This window comes from Chelonoidis abingdonii, chromosome 3 (assembly GCF_003597395.2).
Source record: "Chelonoidis abingdonii isolate Lonesome George chromosome 3, CheloAbing_2.0, whole genome shotgun sequence".
In the NCBI taxonomy this organism is placed as follows: domain Eukaryota; kingdom Metazoa; phylum Chordata; order Testudines; family Testudinidae; genus Chelonoidis; species Chelonoidis abingdonii.
Genome location: NC_133771.1, coordinates 69301850 through 69318518, shown reverse-complemented (window position 1 = coordinate 69318518; position 16669 = coordinate 69301850). Strand labels below are relative to the sequence as shown.

At 43.6% G+C, this 16669-nt stretch overlaps 1 long non-coding RNA gene and 3 other non-coding genes across 5 annotated transcripts in view; all 4 read left to right on the top strand.

Annotated features, from left to right (window-relative positions):
* Positions 1-7992: 7992 nt before the first annotated feature.
* Positions 7993-16669, top strand: part of LOC116839367 (uncharacterized) — a 43343-nt gene continuing 34666 nt past the window's right edge. The window contains exons 1-7 of one of the 2 annotated variants that reach the window (XR_004377111.2): positions 8041-8143; positions 9994-10049; positions 11201-11278; positions 11990-12111; positions 13233-13262; positions 14250-14293; positions 14937-16076. This is a non-coding gene — a long non-coding RNA (uncharacterized LOC116839367). Of the gene's footprint in view, positions 8144-9993; positions 10050-11200; positions 11279-11989; positions 12112-13232; positions 13263-14249; positions 14294-14936; positions 16077-16669 lie in introns of those variants that run through there. The other variant, XR_012655509.1, reaches the window with a different exon arrangement.
* LOC116839376 (small nucleolar RNA SNORD50) lies at positions 12678-12747 on the top strand. Its single transcript, XR_004377116.1, has one exon. It is a non-coding gene; the product is annotated as a small nucleolar RNA SNORD50 (small nucleolar RNA).
* Positions 13315-13383, top strand: LOC116839374 (small nucleolar RNA SNORD50). Its single transcript, XR_004377115.1, has one exon. It is a non-coding gene; the product is annotated as a small nucleolar RNA SNORD50 (small nucleolar RNA).
* LOC116839377 (small nucleolar RNA SNORD50) lies at positions 14657-14723 on the top strand. The gene has a single exon (XR_004377117.1). It is a non-coding gene; the product is annotated as a small nucleolar RNA SNORD50 (small nucleolar RNA).

Here is a 16669-nt window from a genome sequence, read left to right as displayed (position 1 = left end):
GGGAATGACCACTCCACATGAACAAGAGTGCTTGAACCCCAGTGTGGGCATCACCAGGGATCACTAATACTATATTCTATAATGTTTCTTTAACAAACTAGCTACAATGAACTAGGCTTAAAAAAGGATGAATGTGAGGTTGTGAGACTACACCCTTGCAGAGCTCCAACTCCAGCCAGCAGAACTTGAGGGGTCAGAGTTTTGCTTTCTCTTATAACCAGGGGATGGGCTACAGCCATGAGGCATGAGCAAATCCCTCCACAGGTACTGCTAGGCAAATCTCTGGCTCTAGCATGCACAGACACCTACCTGGAATACAAATCTATGTGTGTGTGTGGGGGGGGAACAAAAACCCTCTTATTATCCCTAAATTAATTCTTGCTCAGGCCTTCCATGGGTCACTAGTTTGGAGAGTAGCTTCTGTTGTTTCAGCTGTCTCACTCCATAAAGGCCCTTAATGGCTTCTTGCATTTTATCAGAATGAAGGGTGGCTAGCATGCCTCTCAGCTTCCAGATCAAAGACACTTGCTGACAGCAGAGGTCATTCAAGACAATCTTCTACTCCAAGCAAAACTTCAGTGCCTCCCTCATTGCTAACACCCCCATCCCGGAACCTTGTGCAGCCTGGCCAGAGGCTGATCCAGGACACAGTGGCCTGGGGCTGCAGAGGCCGCTGGCCCTGGTGACAGACACCCTTCCCCCCTTCCCTGGGGGAAAAGGAACTGGCTGACATCTGGGCACTGGCACCTCCTAGCCAGCAGGGACCTGTTTAATGGGCAGCATAGACTTCTCACCCCATGCCACCTACAGATCACCCCTTGTACAGGGAGCAGCAGGGTCCTTCCTACTGGACAGAATGAGGATCACTGGATCTCAGCCCCAGCTTAGTTCCACACTCCCAGCCCTCCATACCATCCCAAATCCACCTGTCTGCCCCCATAATCCCACCCCACATCTGGCGCCCTGCACTCCACACCCTCAGGCCATCCCAGCCTGCATCGCCTATGCATTCCCCCACACTCCACCGCTGCTCTGCAACCCCTGCCCAGCCTCTGCACCCTCACCCTACACCTTTCCGGATGAGCTCCTATCCCGCACTGTGGTAGCACCTCCAGAACCCAGACACAGTGGGGTTGAAGTGACAAAGGCAGCCATAGCAGTGGCTGGGTGCTGCCTGGGTAGCAGGGCCTGCATGCTGACAGGGAACAGGGCAGGTCATTGTATTTGTGGCCAAAGCCCCAGAAGCTGCCAGGAGCAGCCCTGAGCTACTCAGTGCCTGAGCCATGATCTTACTGCACTGGGGGCAGGGAGTGGTTGGGGAAGGGTCAGGAGTGCTTGCCCAGCTGGGGGTGCTTCCTGCTCCTTGGAGTGCCTGTTGGGGATGCCCCCTGCCCAAGGGAGCTCCACCAGCCTCCATCACAGAAATCTGCTGTGCTAGGTTGTGGCCTAGTTTGTCTATAGCTAGAGCAATTCCTGACTGGCAACTATCTATTCTCTTCAGCATAACAATACTTAAGTGGGAGGCACTGTGGACAGACACTATGGCCCCTTTGAACCCTTTGGGCCACGGTGGGATGAGAGATGTGAAAGGGCTTTTCGAGAAATCATTACTTGCCTAACTCACGCCCCAGTCCTAGTCTTTGCTGACCCAAGCAAGCCATTTATCCTGCATACTGATGCCAGTTTGGAGGGTCTGGGGGCAGTACTGTACCAGGAGGTGGAAGGCAAGCGTAACTGTAGAGCTTTTGCCAGCCGAACTGTCTGATGGAAACCGTATCGCTCCACCCACAACTGGAGTTCTTGCGCCTTGAAATGGGCCATCACTGAGAAATTTCGGACTACTTGTATGGGGCTCAGTTCCAGGTGTGGACAGACAAACAACCCACTGACTTATGTGTTAACAGTGCTAAACCTGATGCTACAGGGCAAAGATGGGTGGCGCTTTGGCTAGCTATGACTTCAGAATTCAGTACACGATCAGGGAGAAGCAATGTAGATGCAGATGCATTGTCCAGGCATCACACAGGCACCAGAGTTGCTGTGATACCACAGGGATGGAGTGAGAGCTATTTGCAGTGTGAGTCGCCGAGGCCGGAGCCCAATGAAACCTTCTGATGGAGTGTTCTGAAACTTTGGCCTACCCCCTGAATGCGTGGCCTTCTGCTTCAGTAAACTATTGCTGTTGGACCAATCTCCCTTGCCATGCTCAATGCGGCTGACTGGCAGGAAGCCCAGCTGCAAGATATTGACATTCGTGATACACGACTATTGCCAAAAAGGGAGGAGCAGGCCCACGCTGCGGTTGTCCACCTACCCACGAGGGTAAACACTATTGAGAGAATGACCAAACTAAAACTGAATCAGGGAGTGCTACACCAGCACAACACACAGACCCTCTCAAAGCACGGAATCACAGTGCTTAGTCCGAAAAGAGTACAAGACGCCTGGCCATGAGGGCCTGCATGATGAGCTTTGGACCATTATGGGATGGGAGGAGACCCTGGAAATTATCCGCAGTAGATTCTATTGCCACAGGATGGCTGAAGAGTTCGCAGGAAATGTGAGACCTGCGCGCAGATGTATTCAAGGAAACTCTGCCACGAGGGCTGCATATCTGAAGAACATCACACAAACAAACCTGCTGGAGCTGGTATGCCTTGATTGTCTTGTCTTTAGAAGTGGACAAGAGGAATATTGGGAACATCCTTAGTGTGACTGACAATTATACGCGATATGCGCAGGCATATCCCACACGTGATCAAAGGGCCACCACTGTCGCTCGAGTATTGTGGGAAAAATATTTCTCAGTTTATGGATTCCAGCCCGGATACACTCAGACTAGGGACGAGACTTTGAGAGTCACCTTCTGAAGGAGGTGCTGAGGATAGTAGGTATTAAAAAGTCGAGGACAACGCCTTACCACCGCAGCAGGTGACCCTCAGCCAGAGAGGTTCTGACGAACCCTATTAGATGTTAGGGACTTGCGGCAAGAGCAGAGGCACACTGGAGCCAACATGTTGGCATTTCTGGTGCAACGCCTACAACGCCACAAAGAACGATGCTACGGAGAGTCACCCATGCTCATTCTTTGATGTTTGGGCGAGAACCAAGACTCCCATAATCTGTGCTTTGGAGTATCAGAGGATGGCGTAGCTATGAACCCAGTCAGCTATAGATATCCAACTACGAGAAAAGCTGCCGGATGCTATCACTTAGCTACGTCTGCAGCTCGAGAAGAACGCAGACCGCAAACAGCGATATGATGCTAGGTGCGCCACTGCAAGAGCTCCAGCCAGGGGACAGAGTCCTGCTGCGAAATTATGGGTGTTGCTGGGAAACACAGATATAGCTGACAGATGGAAGCGCAATACACCTTACTTGGTAAATAGGAAAAGCTAGGAGACCTGCCGGTCTACAAGATAAACCTGAAGAGGGTCCAGGGCGAGACCAAAACCGTGCATAGAACCTTTTGTCCCTGTGGGGGAATTGGTAGAGGACAGACCTTATGAGATGGGTCACAAGAGGGCAATGGGCAGAACGAAGGTGCTGTACCAAACTGCCTTCCAACGGGACAGACCAGCCTCCTGCAACTACCTACCCCTACTCAGCACATCTGACAGTGAGTCTGAGGAGGAGACACAACCATGGTGGTATCCTGGGATGAAGACAAGATTCCAGTTTCAATCACTGAATCAAAGAGAGCACGTCCTCTTCTGCCCTAAACTATAGGCAAGAGTATTTAGTGACATTCCTGACACTCCTGAGACCACTGGTGGGACCACTCACCGTCATGTAATGACATAACACAGGTTAATTGGACAGTGAGTGACACACAGATGGAAGATGACCCTGAGCACCTTCGACCCTCCAACTGTTAGTAACTAGAAAAGGCAGGGGCCTATGCCAGTTCCGCAGGAGACTCACAGGAAACCTCCCACATCCATCCCTCAAGAGGATGTCCACCTTACCCCAGTACAGAATATCTCAAATAGGCGAGACAGCGGTAATAAGAGAGTGCAACGGTTAAACTTATGATGCACACTGGGTGATTAGTGAGGAGCAAATAATTAGCACAGTCTGTGAAGCTAAGGGGCTATCTGAGGGCCCTTGTGGAGGGGACCAGTGAGTTGTATCAGTAGGGAATGTGAATTTGTCGGGACGACAAATTCTCAGGCTGGGGGGAAGATGTAAGGAACAAGAAGTCAGGATGAGCTGTTACCCTGACATCTGGTGGTGAAGTATGGGCAAGTGTGAAGAATGTCTGGAATGCAAAATCCTCAAATTATTTGCCATAGGCTCGCCTACCCATCCCACTGCCGAGCTGTGGGTGCTTTGTGACAGAAATGACTCAACCATCAGTTGGAGTGGTACTTGCTAAGAGCAAGGTTGACATGGGTTCCAGACCCTAGTGAAGGGAGAGAGCGTTGGGGACTTAGGTACTTGTGCCTGGTGGTGGCAGGCTCCTGTGGAGCTAGAAGGATCAAGTTGCACCTCCTACCTCTCTCACAACTGATGAATGTCAGTAGTTGAACTTTTTTTATCCCTTAAGACTCTAGATAACAGGTTGCTGAATCCTGGAAAGCTCACTATTGGGCTAATGGTGCATAGCACGGTGCTCACCCTACTATGTGCTTGAATCACAAAAGAGAGCTGAAATCACAAAAGGAGCTGAAATTACTAAGAGGCTGGGAGTTACTGGAGTACGTGCTAACTGAGTGGGGACCTGAAGCTATACTAGTGGAACGGAGCAGCTGGCGGAAGGTGGAGGCAGTTTATGGGGATGGCAGGCAGGCGGAACCAACAGGACAGCTGGTGGAATGGAGGCGGCTGGCAGAGCAGAGTAGCTGTGGGCGTGTGAGCAAGCCCCAGAGGCGAGCGGAGCCGAGCAGTTGCTGGGGACAACTGGAGCAGCTTCACGAGGGCAGCTGTGGAAGCGGAGGCAGTTTGTAGAGCGACGGCCGGAGGGAGCAGAGTGGAGCGGGGCGGCGTAAGTGTGTGAGCAGTTCGGGAGAAGGCGGAAGCACAACAACGGAGAGGGCAGGGCAGTTGGCCCCTGGAACACGTAAGGTGCCCCCTTTCACCGCAGGCTGGGGGAGGGACTCTACAAGATAGACTCCTGAATTCATGTGGTGGCATTGACCCAAGAGAGTTTTGGGTGTTGGACTTTGGAGTGATTGGACTTAAGACCCTAAAGCGGAAAAGGACATTGCGCAAATGTACTCTGGGGGTGGTGTATGGTTTGTTGTTATAACTCTTGTGGTTTCTCCAATGGGATGCACGCATTGTTCCTTCTTTGATTAAGATTGCTACACTCAGACTCCGTGCCCTTGCGAAGGGGACCAGTACTTGCGCCCTCTAGTAGGTGCAGGGGGGTGTGGTATGTAAGTGTCCCAGGTCACTGGGTGGGGGCTCGAGCCGGTTATGCCTTGTGTTATTGAAACGGAACCCCTGGATACTGAACCCGGCCCTTGTTGCTGCCAACTCAGAGGGGCAGAAGGGTTACACATATAACATGACCCGATATAATACTAATTCGGATGTAACGTGGTAAAGCAGCGCTCCTGGGGAGTGGGTCTGTGCACTCTGATGGATCAAAGCAAGTTTGATATAACGCAATAAGATTTTTTGGGTCCCAAGGACAGTGTTATATCAAGGTAGAGGTGTATTTCTAACCTTTATACGTCTCTTTATTAGTCAGCAAATAAAAAGAGATTCCTCTTACGAAAATGAAAATTAATATAGGTGGGGAATAATAATCTGAAAACAGATATTCAGTGGGTGGGTCAAACCTGGAAAGTAGCCTTCCAGCAGTGAATGGGGGAGGCAGGGCGGGACAAAGAAGGAAATAAGACTATAGTGTATGGTGTGGGATGGCAGCAAAAAATAAAAAATGTCAATATGATTTTATGCTGCATACAAAAAGACATTCTGTAATAACAAATTATAATCTCTCTGTGTATGACTCAGTTGAGACAACACCTGAAATATTTTTTATTACGTCAATGTCAGGAAATTTAATCAATAGCTGGGTGCTGAACAGATTAACATGTGAAGAATGATTAAAATAACTGTCTGCTATATAGCTTAGCTAAGTGATTAAACAGGGATGTATTAACCATTCTACAAGTATATCAAAGGTGTAAACACCAGGCATGGAGAACAATAATTTAGGATGGTGTAAGGAGGTCACCAAGGATAATGGATTCAAATAAAGAAAAGGGATTTTACAATATCAGGAAAAGTGCTTTGGAAGCGATTGTGGATTGGGATCCACTGCACGTCTTAGAGAAGGAACAACGTGCTTCACGGGGCACATGGCCAGGATTCATCACCAAATTTGGAGTGCTCGTTGAGTCATTAGCTTCCAGCATGGTTCTGGTACTGATGGGGAGTGCAATGTGAACACTGATCCATGCTCCCACATCCATTGCAGTTATGAGCAGTTACACAAGTAGGCCCACTGTACCTTCAGTGAGATGTTTTTGTGGCTAAATAGTCATCAGTGTAAGGGTTGAATGATCTAGTCCTGAAATATTATAGTGACTGACAGTGCAACTTATTAGGCTGCTGAGTAGCCTCTCTTATGAATTAGTGGAAGACCCATCATGAGGGATATTTAAAACTAAATTAGAAAATGTACTGAAAATAAGAGTACTAAATTTCATAATCCTGAAGTAATAAATTCCATTTAAGAAAAGTTAGATAACTAAATCCCTATTTCGGCACCTAAATAAGTAAGAGATCTGCAATTTCAAAACTACCACTGAAGACAACGGATTTTTATGTAAGTTTAGGAACACAAGTTTTAAACTTTTGGCCTTAGTGCTGTTTATTTAGGGGGGAGGTCCTCCCTTTGGCCAACTGACAATTATGTGCTTTTTTTGGCTAGTATATAAAATATTAAAGAACGCAAGCATTATAATAAAGAGCTCACAAAGCTTGCCTTAAAATTGTAATGTCTCTATAACGTGAACAGAGTATACAATTCATAGTAAATATATCTATTTGAAAGAAACCCAGCCACACACACCTGTGTTTTCATACCTACTTTGAAAAATATACAAGAACCAGCAGGGAAATTACTGAAAATACATCTTAAGCCTATTTCCATTCACTTTGTGTCTTTTCATAGCACCCTCTTAACTATGCTACAAGAGGATGCACTGTTATCTCAAATTCAAACACAGCCCATGCTCACCTTCTCCATGTCTGTAAGAGAAAGGCAAAGTTGATCAACAAGAAAATTTGTAAAAACAACAAGGAGTCCTTGTGGCACCTTAGAGACTAATAAATTTATTTGGGCATAAGCTTTTATGGGCTAGAACCCACTTCATCAGATCCATGGAGTGGAAAATACAGGAGCAGGTATAAATACATGGAAGGATGGGAGTTGCCTTACCACATGTGAGACCGATCACAGTTTCTTAATGCTGAAGCTATGTAAAAACACAAGTAGGGGCAGTTATAGCAATTCAAGCAGCAACAGTGATTCTCACCTTCACAGCATTTCAGGTCATGTACTATCCCTTTTTTCACATAAAAAAAATTACAATAGTTTGACTATGCAGTTCTTGAGAAAAACTTTATTTTCTTTCCTCCCTTAGGCTGCTACAGCTGTAAACGCTTCCATAATTCTAAGGAACACTATTCTGGCACTAATTAGACAATGCACAAATAGATGCTGTTTAATAAGAATTTTTTCTCATGCACTCTGCGAGCCACAAGGCGGAGAAGTCAAGTCATAATTTTTATTGGCCGAGCTTCTGCAGCTGGGGAGTATCACAACGCTCTTCTCCGGGGCTGTAGACTAAACCACACTTTGTCAACGCTGTGGCAGTCCCCAAGCTCTGAGCACAGATAACCACAGGAACCTCACCCTGCGCGCGCCGGCTCTGCTCCTCTGAATCCTCCAGCCGCTCAGGCGCGCGCCCCGGGAGCAAGGGGCGTGGCTTCTGCTGCACGGTGAGGTAATCGGGGCTCAAACCCTCCCGCACAAAACTCCGCCCCCACGCGCGCTGCCCAATGGGCGGGTAGAGGAGGAGTCGGCCTCGCTCTGGTTCAGGCAGCTGCTATATAATAGTCTCTGAGCGACATTCCTTCCCTTTTTCCTGCGGAGAATCGGAGAGACTGGTTCAAGTTGAGGGTGAGTCTGGGGTGTTGTGCGCCCGGGGAGAGAAGAGGCTGGTCCGATCCGGTCCCTGTTCTCGGCAGACCGCGTTTTAAGTTTCTCCGGGAGCTCTTGCTGCGTTTCCTCCGGGGCTGGTGAAGCGGCTAGCGCGGACCAGCCGCCGGCTGCCCCTGCCGAGGCGGGATTGTGTGACTCGCGATGACGGCCGGGTGGACTACAAGTCCCAAAATGCACCGCTCCTCTGAGCAGCCTCCTGCAGGTGGCGCGGTGCATGCTGGGGTGGTTGTTCGCCTAGCCGTGCAGGCCGAGATCAGTACCTCATAGAGAGGCTGCGTGATTGACGCGGCGGGGCTGATCCGCGTGAAGTGCGCTTTGGGCGGTGGGTCCAGGCCCTGTCTCGAGCCTTGTGGAGCGGGTGCAGGGTGCTGCGTTCGTGGCGGCGCTGCTCTCCGCTTCTTGGCGCGGTCCAAACGCGGTGTCACGTGTCACGCCGCAAAGGGAGCGCGAAATAAACTAGGTTTGGGTAACAGTCTGCTCCTGGGCCGCACCAGATACTTCGTCCGTCCCTCTTCCTGATCAGGGCCTGAGCTGTTCGCCGCCGCATCCAGCAGTTCGTGTTCTAAACAGAACAGGGGACCCGTTTTATGCTAATCTCTGGTCCTGTGAAACTGATCTGTTACTGCTCTGCTTTGATGTGTGGAGTTCACGCTTGCCCAGGCATCCATATCAATCCTGCCACTTTCCTAAGTTGAAAAGATATTAAGGTAGAAATTTAAAGCATGTCTGAATGAAACTGATAAAATCATTACTGAAATTACAAAATATAGCAGAGACTAGTTTTGAATATTGATAGTTACGTATCTGATTTGAATTAATCAGTTTAAGTGGTCTATTTCATGGGTCCTCAGTGGCTATAAATGAATGCTATAAACTGATAGCTTTAATTCCTAATCCTTATGGTTGTGGTATTTTGTGTTGAAATCCCCTTTTAGTGCATTTGTACAGTCATGACTCCCACCCAGTATAATTTAGTAGCTGATGCTCGAATTACTGTACCTAAAGCCAGAGCAGTACACAAACAAGTCAGCTGGGAATCTTATTTTTTGGTATATTACTAATTAATCTTTAGGGATTTGAAACTACAGTCAAGATAAATTAAACATATCAAGAGTTGGAAAAAAACCTCCAATATCTTCTCACTCGAATTGGCCTAGTACCATCAGATGTGGAACTGGCTTGGAGGAGAGGGGTGGCAAAAGAACAGAAAGCCCAGAGCTTGAGCATCTGAGGCTCTCTAGGCTCCTGAACGACAATGAGGGGTGCTACAGCAGCAGCCTTGAGAGAGGAAGGGCTCCAACAAGCAATTGGGAGGTGGTTGTGATACTGCCCACGCTATGCCCCCAAATCAATACAAGTGCGTGTAGGCTGTTTTGATTGAATATTGAGGCAACTGGGGTGTGAACACTAAAATGTAGAACCACTAGTGTATAAAAATTATTATTTAGTTGTAGCAGGACACTCCAACAATTAATCTAAGATTGCTGGGTTTGAGCTACTTAGTTGAAACATAAGCCTTAATTAAGTAGATTGTGTACTTATTGTCAATTATGGTGTTGCACACAATACAGTATGGGTATTCCACATTTCATTATTTTTCACACATTTTGACAATGTTTTTTGTATAATTAGTAGCTATGTTTGTGCTGGTCTTTTCCACAGCAACAGAACACTTTGTAAATCTGCAAAAATTAGCATGGGGACTAAAGACTAGTTTTATTAGCTGAAATTACTTTTAATGCTCTTCTGTCTGCAATGCCTACTTGAAATACATATAACTAGTTCTGTCACAATTTTGTTTATTCTAGGAACTATGGAAATAAACTTCATGGTGATATCCTGGAAGTTGTGCAGAATAATTAAGGTATGGCTCTGAGAATATTTTGAATTTGGTCGGACTGGAAAGGGCACTGTGTCTTTGGGTTTGGTTAAGATTGAACACTCCAAAGTGCTTCAGTTGCATAGAACGCTCTCCATGTCTTCATCTATTTAAAAGTAATTCCCTCTTGCGGTATGTGCCAGAGTCAATTACTTTGTCACAGTATTACTGGGTAGAGCTGAATGAAAAGATAGCTACAGTAAATGTGGACTCAAGTCCACATAATCTTCCATTTATCAGCTCTCTAGCATTTTACTACTACTTCTCAGTAGATGAAAGCACTTCGGTGCTATCACCAACACTGTACCCTATATTCTGGACTCTGGAGCACCTGTTTATCCTGGCACTATGTTCTTTGTTTGATTTTAGACATGTTATACACCTAAAATTTAGGTCAACCTAGCTACATGGCTCAGGGTGGGAAAAATTTCACACCCTGTGCACTGTAGTTTGGTTGACCTAACCTGCACTGTAGATGGGTTGACAGAGGAATTCTTGCATTGATCTTGTTATTGCCTTTCAAGGGGATGGACTTATTACAGCAATGGGAAAAATTCCATCTGTCACTGTAGTAAATGTCTACACTACAGAGGTGTGGCTGCAGCTGTGCTGTGGTAGTGTTAGACATACCTTTAGGGTTAGTATGTGAATTGGCTATATGGACTAAGCCAGGTAGTTGACTATCATCTGCAGCAATTGGGCCTAGATCCTGCAAGTATCTGAGCATGAATAGTTTTATGCATGTGGCTAGTCCTGTTGAGTTATTTTGTGCATAAGTGTTTGCAGGATTAGAGCCTAAGTGTATGTCTGATATGTCTTGGTTTTTCAGGAGTCCCCTGTCATCGCATAGGTAGACAATACTTCAGGTTAGCATAATACACCATGTTAATTTTGTGTCTATTGATTAGATGTCAACTTTTTCTTTGACACATAATTGAAGCTTTGTTTTGACTGACTTAGATTATAAATTCTTTGGGGCAGGGAACGTCTTACTCTTAAACAGTTTTTATGATGCAATATGACTTAGTGTTGTATCACAACAGACAGCATAAGTATTCCCATATTATAAAACTTGAATTTGCTATTGATTTTTCCACATTGAAATCTGACCGTCTTCTGTTTAATTTTAACTGCAGCTCTTCATGAAAACATCAACAGTTCTAGAAGACTATATGATGTACAATTGTGGATGTTCCTGAATATTTAAGACAGAAGTATGTTTGTGAATGGTCAAGTGGAGGAATAAATATTAAGATGGGGATAAATGGATTTGCAAAAATCTAAACTTTAATGCATTGTTTTGATTTAATTAATCCATATTTAACTGAATAGTTGGGGTAAAATTGTTGCTTTCAGTCCTGTGAGGTATCATGTGGTCTATCTTGACATTGTGAACAGTTGCGAGATTCCTGGGTAGATGTGGTGGTTTAGTTTATTTTGATTGTTTAAGACCAATACTATGGGAGATTGTAAACAATAACCATTTGTGGAGTTGCCCCACTAGGTTTTACAACCATGTTAATGGATTGTCAATTAACCTGAATTATCTAACTCAGGGTAGAAGTTTAGTGTTCTCAGCTCTTAAAAGGGTGAGAACAAAACTGCCCTACTCAAAGATTTTTGTTGGTGGTGAATTCAGATCTATTAGAGAAAATGAACATCTATTGTAGTGTGTGGTTTTAATAAAAATATGCACACTTACATGCACACTAGCTGTGGTTCTCAGAGTCTTGGCCAGTGACTCTGACCGGTGCAAAATTTGGGCCACTTTTTTATAGCTTTTATGCTGGTTAAGAGTATCTAGTATTTCCCTTGCCTGAAAATGCTTGAGGGGAACATAACTTGTTTTGTTAGGTCACTTTCAAAATGCTGTATTATGTAATATTTATTAACAATTTAAATGGTTACTTTATCCTTATTTCTAGTGTGACTTATTAGCAAGTATCCAGTGGATAATGAATCAGTGAATGAATAACTGACAGCGCAGTTGGGATATAAAACTACTTGTGATATAAAACTACTTGCGACTCTAGTACTACTAAAGCAGGTATTCTTAACTCAAAACAATTGGAAAATACTTTTCTGACAATATTTTGACACAACACAATATCCTAATCTTAAAGCACAAATATTTTTCAAATGCTGTAAAGTGTGGGACATAGCTAAGATGGAGTAAACTGGCTTTGTCAACTGAACCTTGGAGGAGTATTTCTTATGAACTGCCTATACATTCCTGCCTCTTACTCTGTAAAAGAAGTGACTTTGATAGTTCTAGCTTATATAAGCAGTTTCAGTATTTTTTTTTTTTTAAAAATCAAGACATGTAATAGGAACAGATCTGTTAAGTGCTTCCTTTGTCAGGGCAAAAATAGTTTACTGATATTTTTCTTGGAGGAAGAAAAATCACTTTTCTAAAATCAACAGACTCTGTTGTATCTAAGTTGCAGTGCCTTGTATTGATAAAGCTGTCTGGCCCAAATGAATAAAGGGCACTTCTCAATTTGAGAAATAATTTCATTCTGGGACAGTATCTAAACTGAATTATAGTTCTCACATGTTAATTTTGGCATAGTGTTCCAGTATACCAAAAAGTGTCTAATTTTTAAAAAGGTCTATCAGTGATGAACCTATCCCGAACCTGACTTGCTGATGAGAAATTTTATATGGATCTGGCTTCTGAGATAAGACCACCATCGTTCAGAAGAGTTAATCTGGTTATACCACTGTTTTGTGCACCTACTTTGACATGTTTACTGTTACCACTAGAACAGTGTCTAATGTTAATTGATGCAGTTATTCAAACTGTCGTTTTTGTGCTGTACTAGCTGCACATGCAGTTATGTAGTGTTCATACTTGGGGCTGTGCTGCACTGATTTGTGGTACATTGCTGTCTGGACATCTGTCATTCATAAATAAAATGCCAGTATCAAATTTCTGACTTGATGTAGTCCATGCTACAGCTAAAGTGTTTACATGTAAGTACCTACATAATCCTGGCTTCCTATGCAGTTAACTCATGCATCTGGATAGGTAGCAGACTAGTGGGAAAGTGTGACATCCTCATCACAGTTGCTCTGGGGAAATACTTCTTTAAAATAATAAATTAATATACTAACCCTTGGAGTATTCAGTTTCACCAAACTACTGTGCAATTTGTCTTGTTGCAGAGATCTTTGAAGGCTGGCTCAATATTAAAGGTATGTATTCTAATAAAGGTTGATATTGATGAAGTGTGAGTAATTCTGGTCTTATCAATGATGATACTATCCCGAACCTGATTCCTTGATGAAAAACTCATACGGATCTGGCTTCTGAGATTAGACAACCATGATTCATGTTGCTCTTTCTAAACACTGGAGCTGTGTGAAAGTAGTATTTCAAACAAGTAGATTTTGTTTACTTGGTAGATTTCATGTATTGACTGAATTTGCCTATTGTATCCTCATTTACTGTTTTCCACAAGGCATGGTTATTGTCTCTGTTTTCTTCTAAAACTGCACTGTTATTCCTCACTTCAGTCTGATTTCTGAACTTGTGGTGATGCATGGGCTGTTGCATGATCAGTGGCTCATTTTATGTACTTAAATGGTATTTGGTCTGTATGCTTTCTTTTCTAATAGAATATAACGCGTGATCGTTCATAAAATATGATATTTCAGTCTAGGATGAGGCCACTTCATTTTCCATTTCTGTTGCAGTAATAGATTAAAATTCGTTGAATACCTGACAGTGCAATAAAAGTTGCCTGGATGTAGGCCTTTAATTTAGTAGTACCTGCTATTTTTAGGCCCATTTGGGATTTTTTTATTGTTCATCATAGGCTGAGAACTAACTTTATCCTTTGGGAGTTCCCTCCAGTTTAATCTGAATGATAGGAAAAAAGGAATTTTAATAGTCTCTAGTGTCATGATCACGTTTGTTTGCTTGCTTGTTGTTTACCCAGCCTTACAAAGGTGCCAAATTTATGTGAGCAAGAAAAGCAGATATTTTAGGATGAGAGGATGTGTAACCATGGTGTTACACATGCAACTCAACAGAATTTGCAGAATGCGTATACAGATATGTTTTATGAAAGATGAAGGGGTGTTAGACTTGCACATTGAATGACATTGGCACATTTCCTTGCATAATCTAAGAATTAAAAATGAATGTTTGATTTACTAACTGAATCTCTTTTTGAACAGTGAAATGGTGGAAAATGTAGGAGCAGATGCATTTAGTTATTCAGGTATGTACTTGAAGAAAATGCACTCTTTGTTGAAAAGTGCCTCGTATTGGTAATTTTGGGTTTCTCACTTCAGATATCTGTAGGCTTAACTTGGTCAGGAGCTGATCTCAATTTGTCCTGACCTGAAAGGACATCCCTCCTCTTTCCAAGGCCCTTAATATATCAGTAATCTTAATTAGCCTTGAAATTAATCAACACTGCCCTCTTCTAATCTGTAGAGCTGTCTGTGAAATGTCAGTGTCTTTATTCTATGGGCTGAGCATATTACTTGCACTGTTTCTTTTAACTTAAATTTATGAACCAGAGAACTTGTACACTTAATATCGTACTTTAAATGTGAATTGAATTGTAATTTATTGGGGTGGTTATGATCCTATTCTGAACCTGATTTTGTTGCTGAAAAACTCAGTATGGATCTAGCTTCTGAAATAAGATCTTAAGAGATCCTAGAAATATACTAAATTTTAAATTTCTCTGTTGAATAAATCTACCAACTATTTAACCATAAAGGCACACTTTCAGGTGGAATAGCTTCATTTGCTTAAGAAAAAAATGTAAAACGTCTTGTAACACTATTTTTCCTTTGTGGATTCAGTTTCTCATGTAAAATAAGCCATTTTATTTAGTTTGTTTTTCCCTTTAGTGATGAGGTGGAATTTTTGTTTCGTCACCTGACAAGTGTGGATAGTATCACTGAAAGAAGTCTGGCACCTGAAGATACTCAGATACCAAGATTTTAACAACAAAAAATGTTACCAGGTTTATGCTTCTGAAATAGTTTGTGGAGTTTGGTAGTTAATATTTCTGAAACTTCACATGGCCCAGAATCAGTTGGTCTCTGCTTCTTTTAAAACAATGAGCAATCATGTTTTGTGGAAATCTGAAGATCTTGCCAAAATTGAAGACCCAGCTCCCTCTAGTGAAACCAAAGCTGTCTTATAATAGGGAAACTGCATGTGGGATCAAAGAGAAAATTCAGTTTTGCTAAAATCAGTCTGGGAACAGAAGATGTTAAATCTGTCATGACTTCTCTCAGATTATGGTGGCTGAAGGGAAATAGAACATAAAATCTAATTTTTCCCCACTGTTTAGCAGGAGAGGCTTCTCAGTAAACAAAATATTAAGGGCAACAAACAGGCTTCAGGGGGAAAAACTTAAAGTGGCTAGCCAGTTTCCTGTGAAGGAAATAAAAGCACAATAAAGAAATAAAGCATGCTTTGATATTACTGGCGAAAAAGGTATGCCCTGGACCGTAATAAAATAGGCAATGGAAAACCCAGGCACCTTCTGTGGAAAGATGGTGAGAGCACTAATTAATGTAGAAAATCATAGTAATGAGGCTTCTCCCTCTGAGAGCAATTTCATTCAGGAAGTGAAAGAGGAAGATCAGTTGGTGGTATTGATCAGTGAAGCCACTGAGGAAGCAAAGATCAAACATTTGTAAGAAAGCAAAATTCAACACTCTTCGTAGGAGTTGTGGTCACAAGAGAAAACTAGGCTTAAACCACAGCCTGGGTTCTGTTTAGGCTGGTGGGGAAAGAAGTAGGTTTTTATGCACTGCTGCTCAACTGCATGATAAGACCAATGCATTGGTGTGGAACTCTTTTCTGTTGAGTAGAAAGATGCTAGTAATGTTATGTTTTTTGTGGAAGAGGACCACCCAGGAATTTGTTTTAAGAAACTTCTTGAAAAATAACCATGCCATAATGTGGGAGAAACATCTCTGCATTCAGCAACTAAGTACTAATGCAGTAGGGAAAGAGGTAGAGGGGACAGGTCATAACATCTGATAAATTGCGGTCCACAACTATTCCAGTCAGTGGCATACCATCCAGTATGCTTTTTAATGTTAGGAAGGGAAGCAGATACACAGGCAAACTACCCATCGACTGACACACTTTGATATGTCTTTCAGAGTTGATTAAGAAAAATCATCCTGTAATCTCCATGATTAATACAAAACTGGCAACAATGCTAGCAGTGGGGCTGCAGCCCTTTTATTGTCAGGCAGAGGGCTTTCCAGGCACTAATGGAATACCCCATTCCCAAGTGGCAAATACCTAGCAAAACCTACTTTTTGGCTAAGGCAATACCATAGTTGAACAAAAACTCTGTGTTGCAGTGTCCAAGGCACTGAGGCTGTCAAAGGTGAGGAAAATCAATCAGCCCACTGAAATGTGGAGCAGTGGTCAGACCATGGACGTGTATCAGCTCATTGGGTATCTCTTCCTTTCAGTACTCTGTGGTAGCAGCCAGTACTTTGCCACAACCTACCAGCCCAACATTGGGCAACATTCAACACCATGATTGAAGTTTGAAAACCCTACAATTCATGGTGTATTGGAGGAATCGCAGAATGGCTTCCCCTTTGCCACT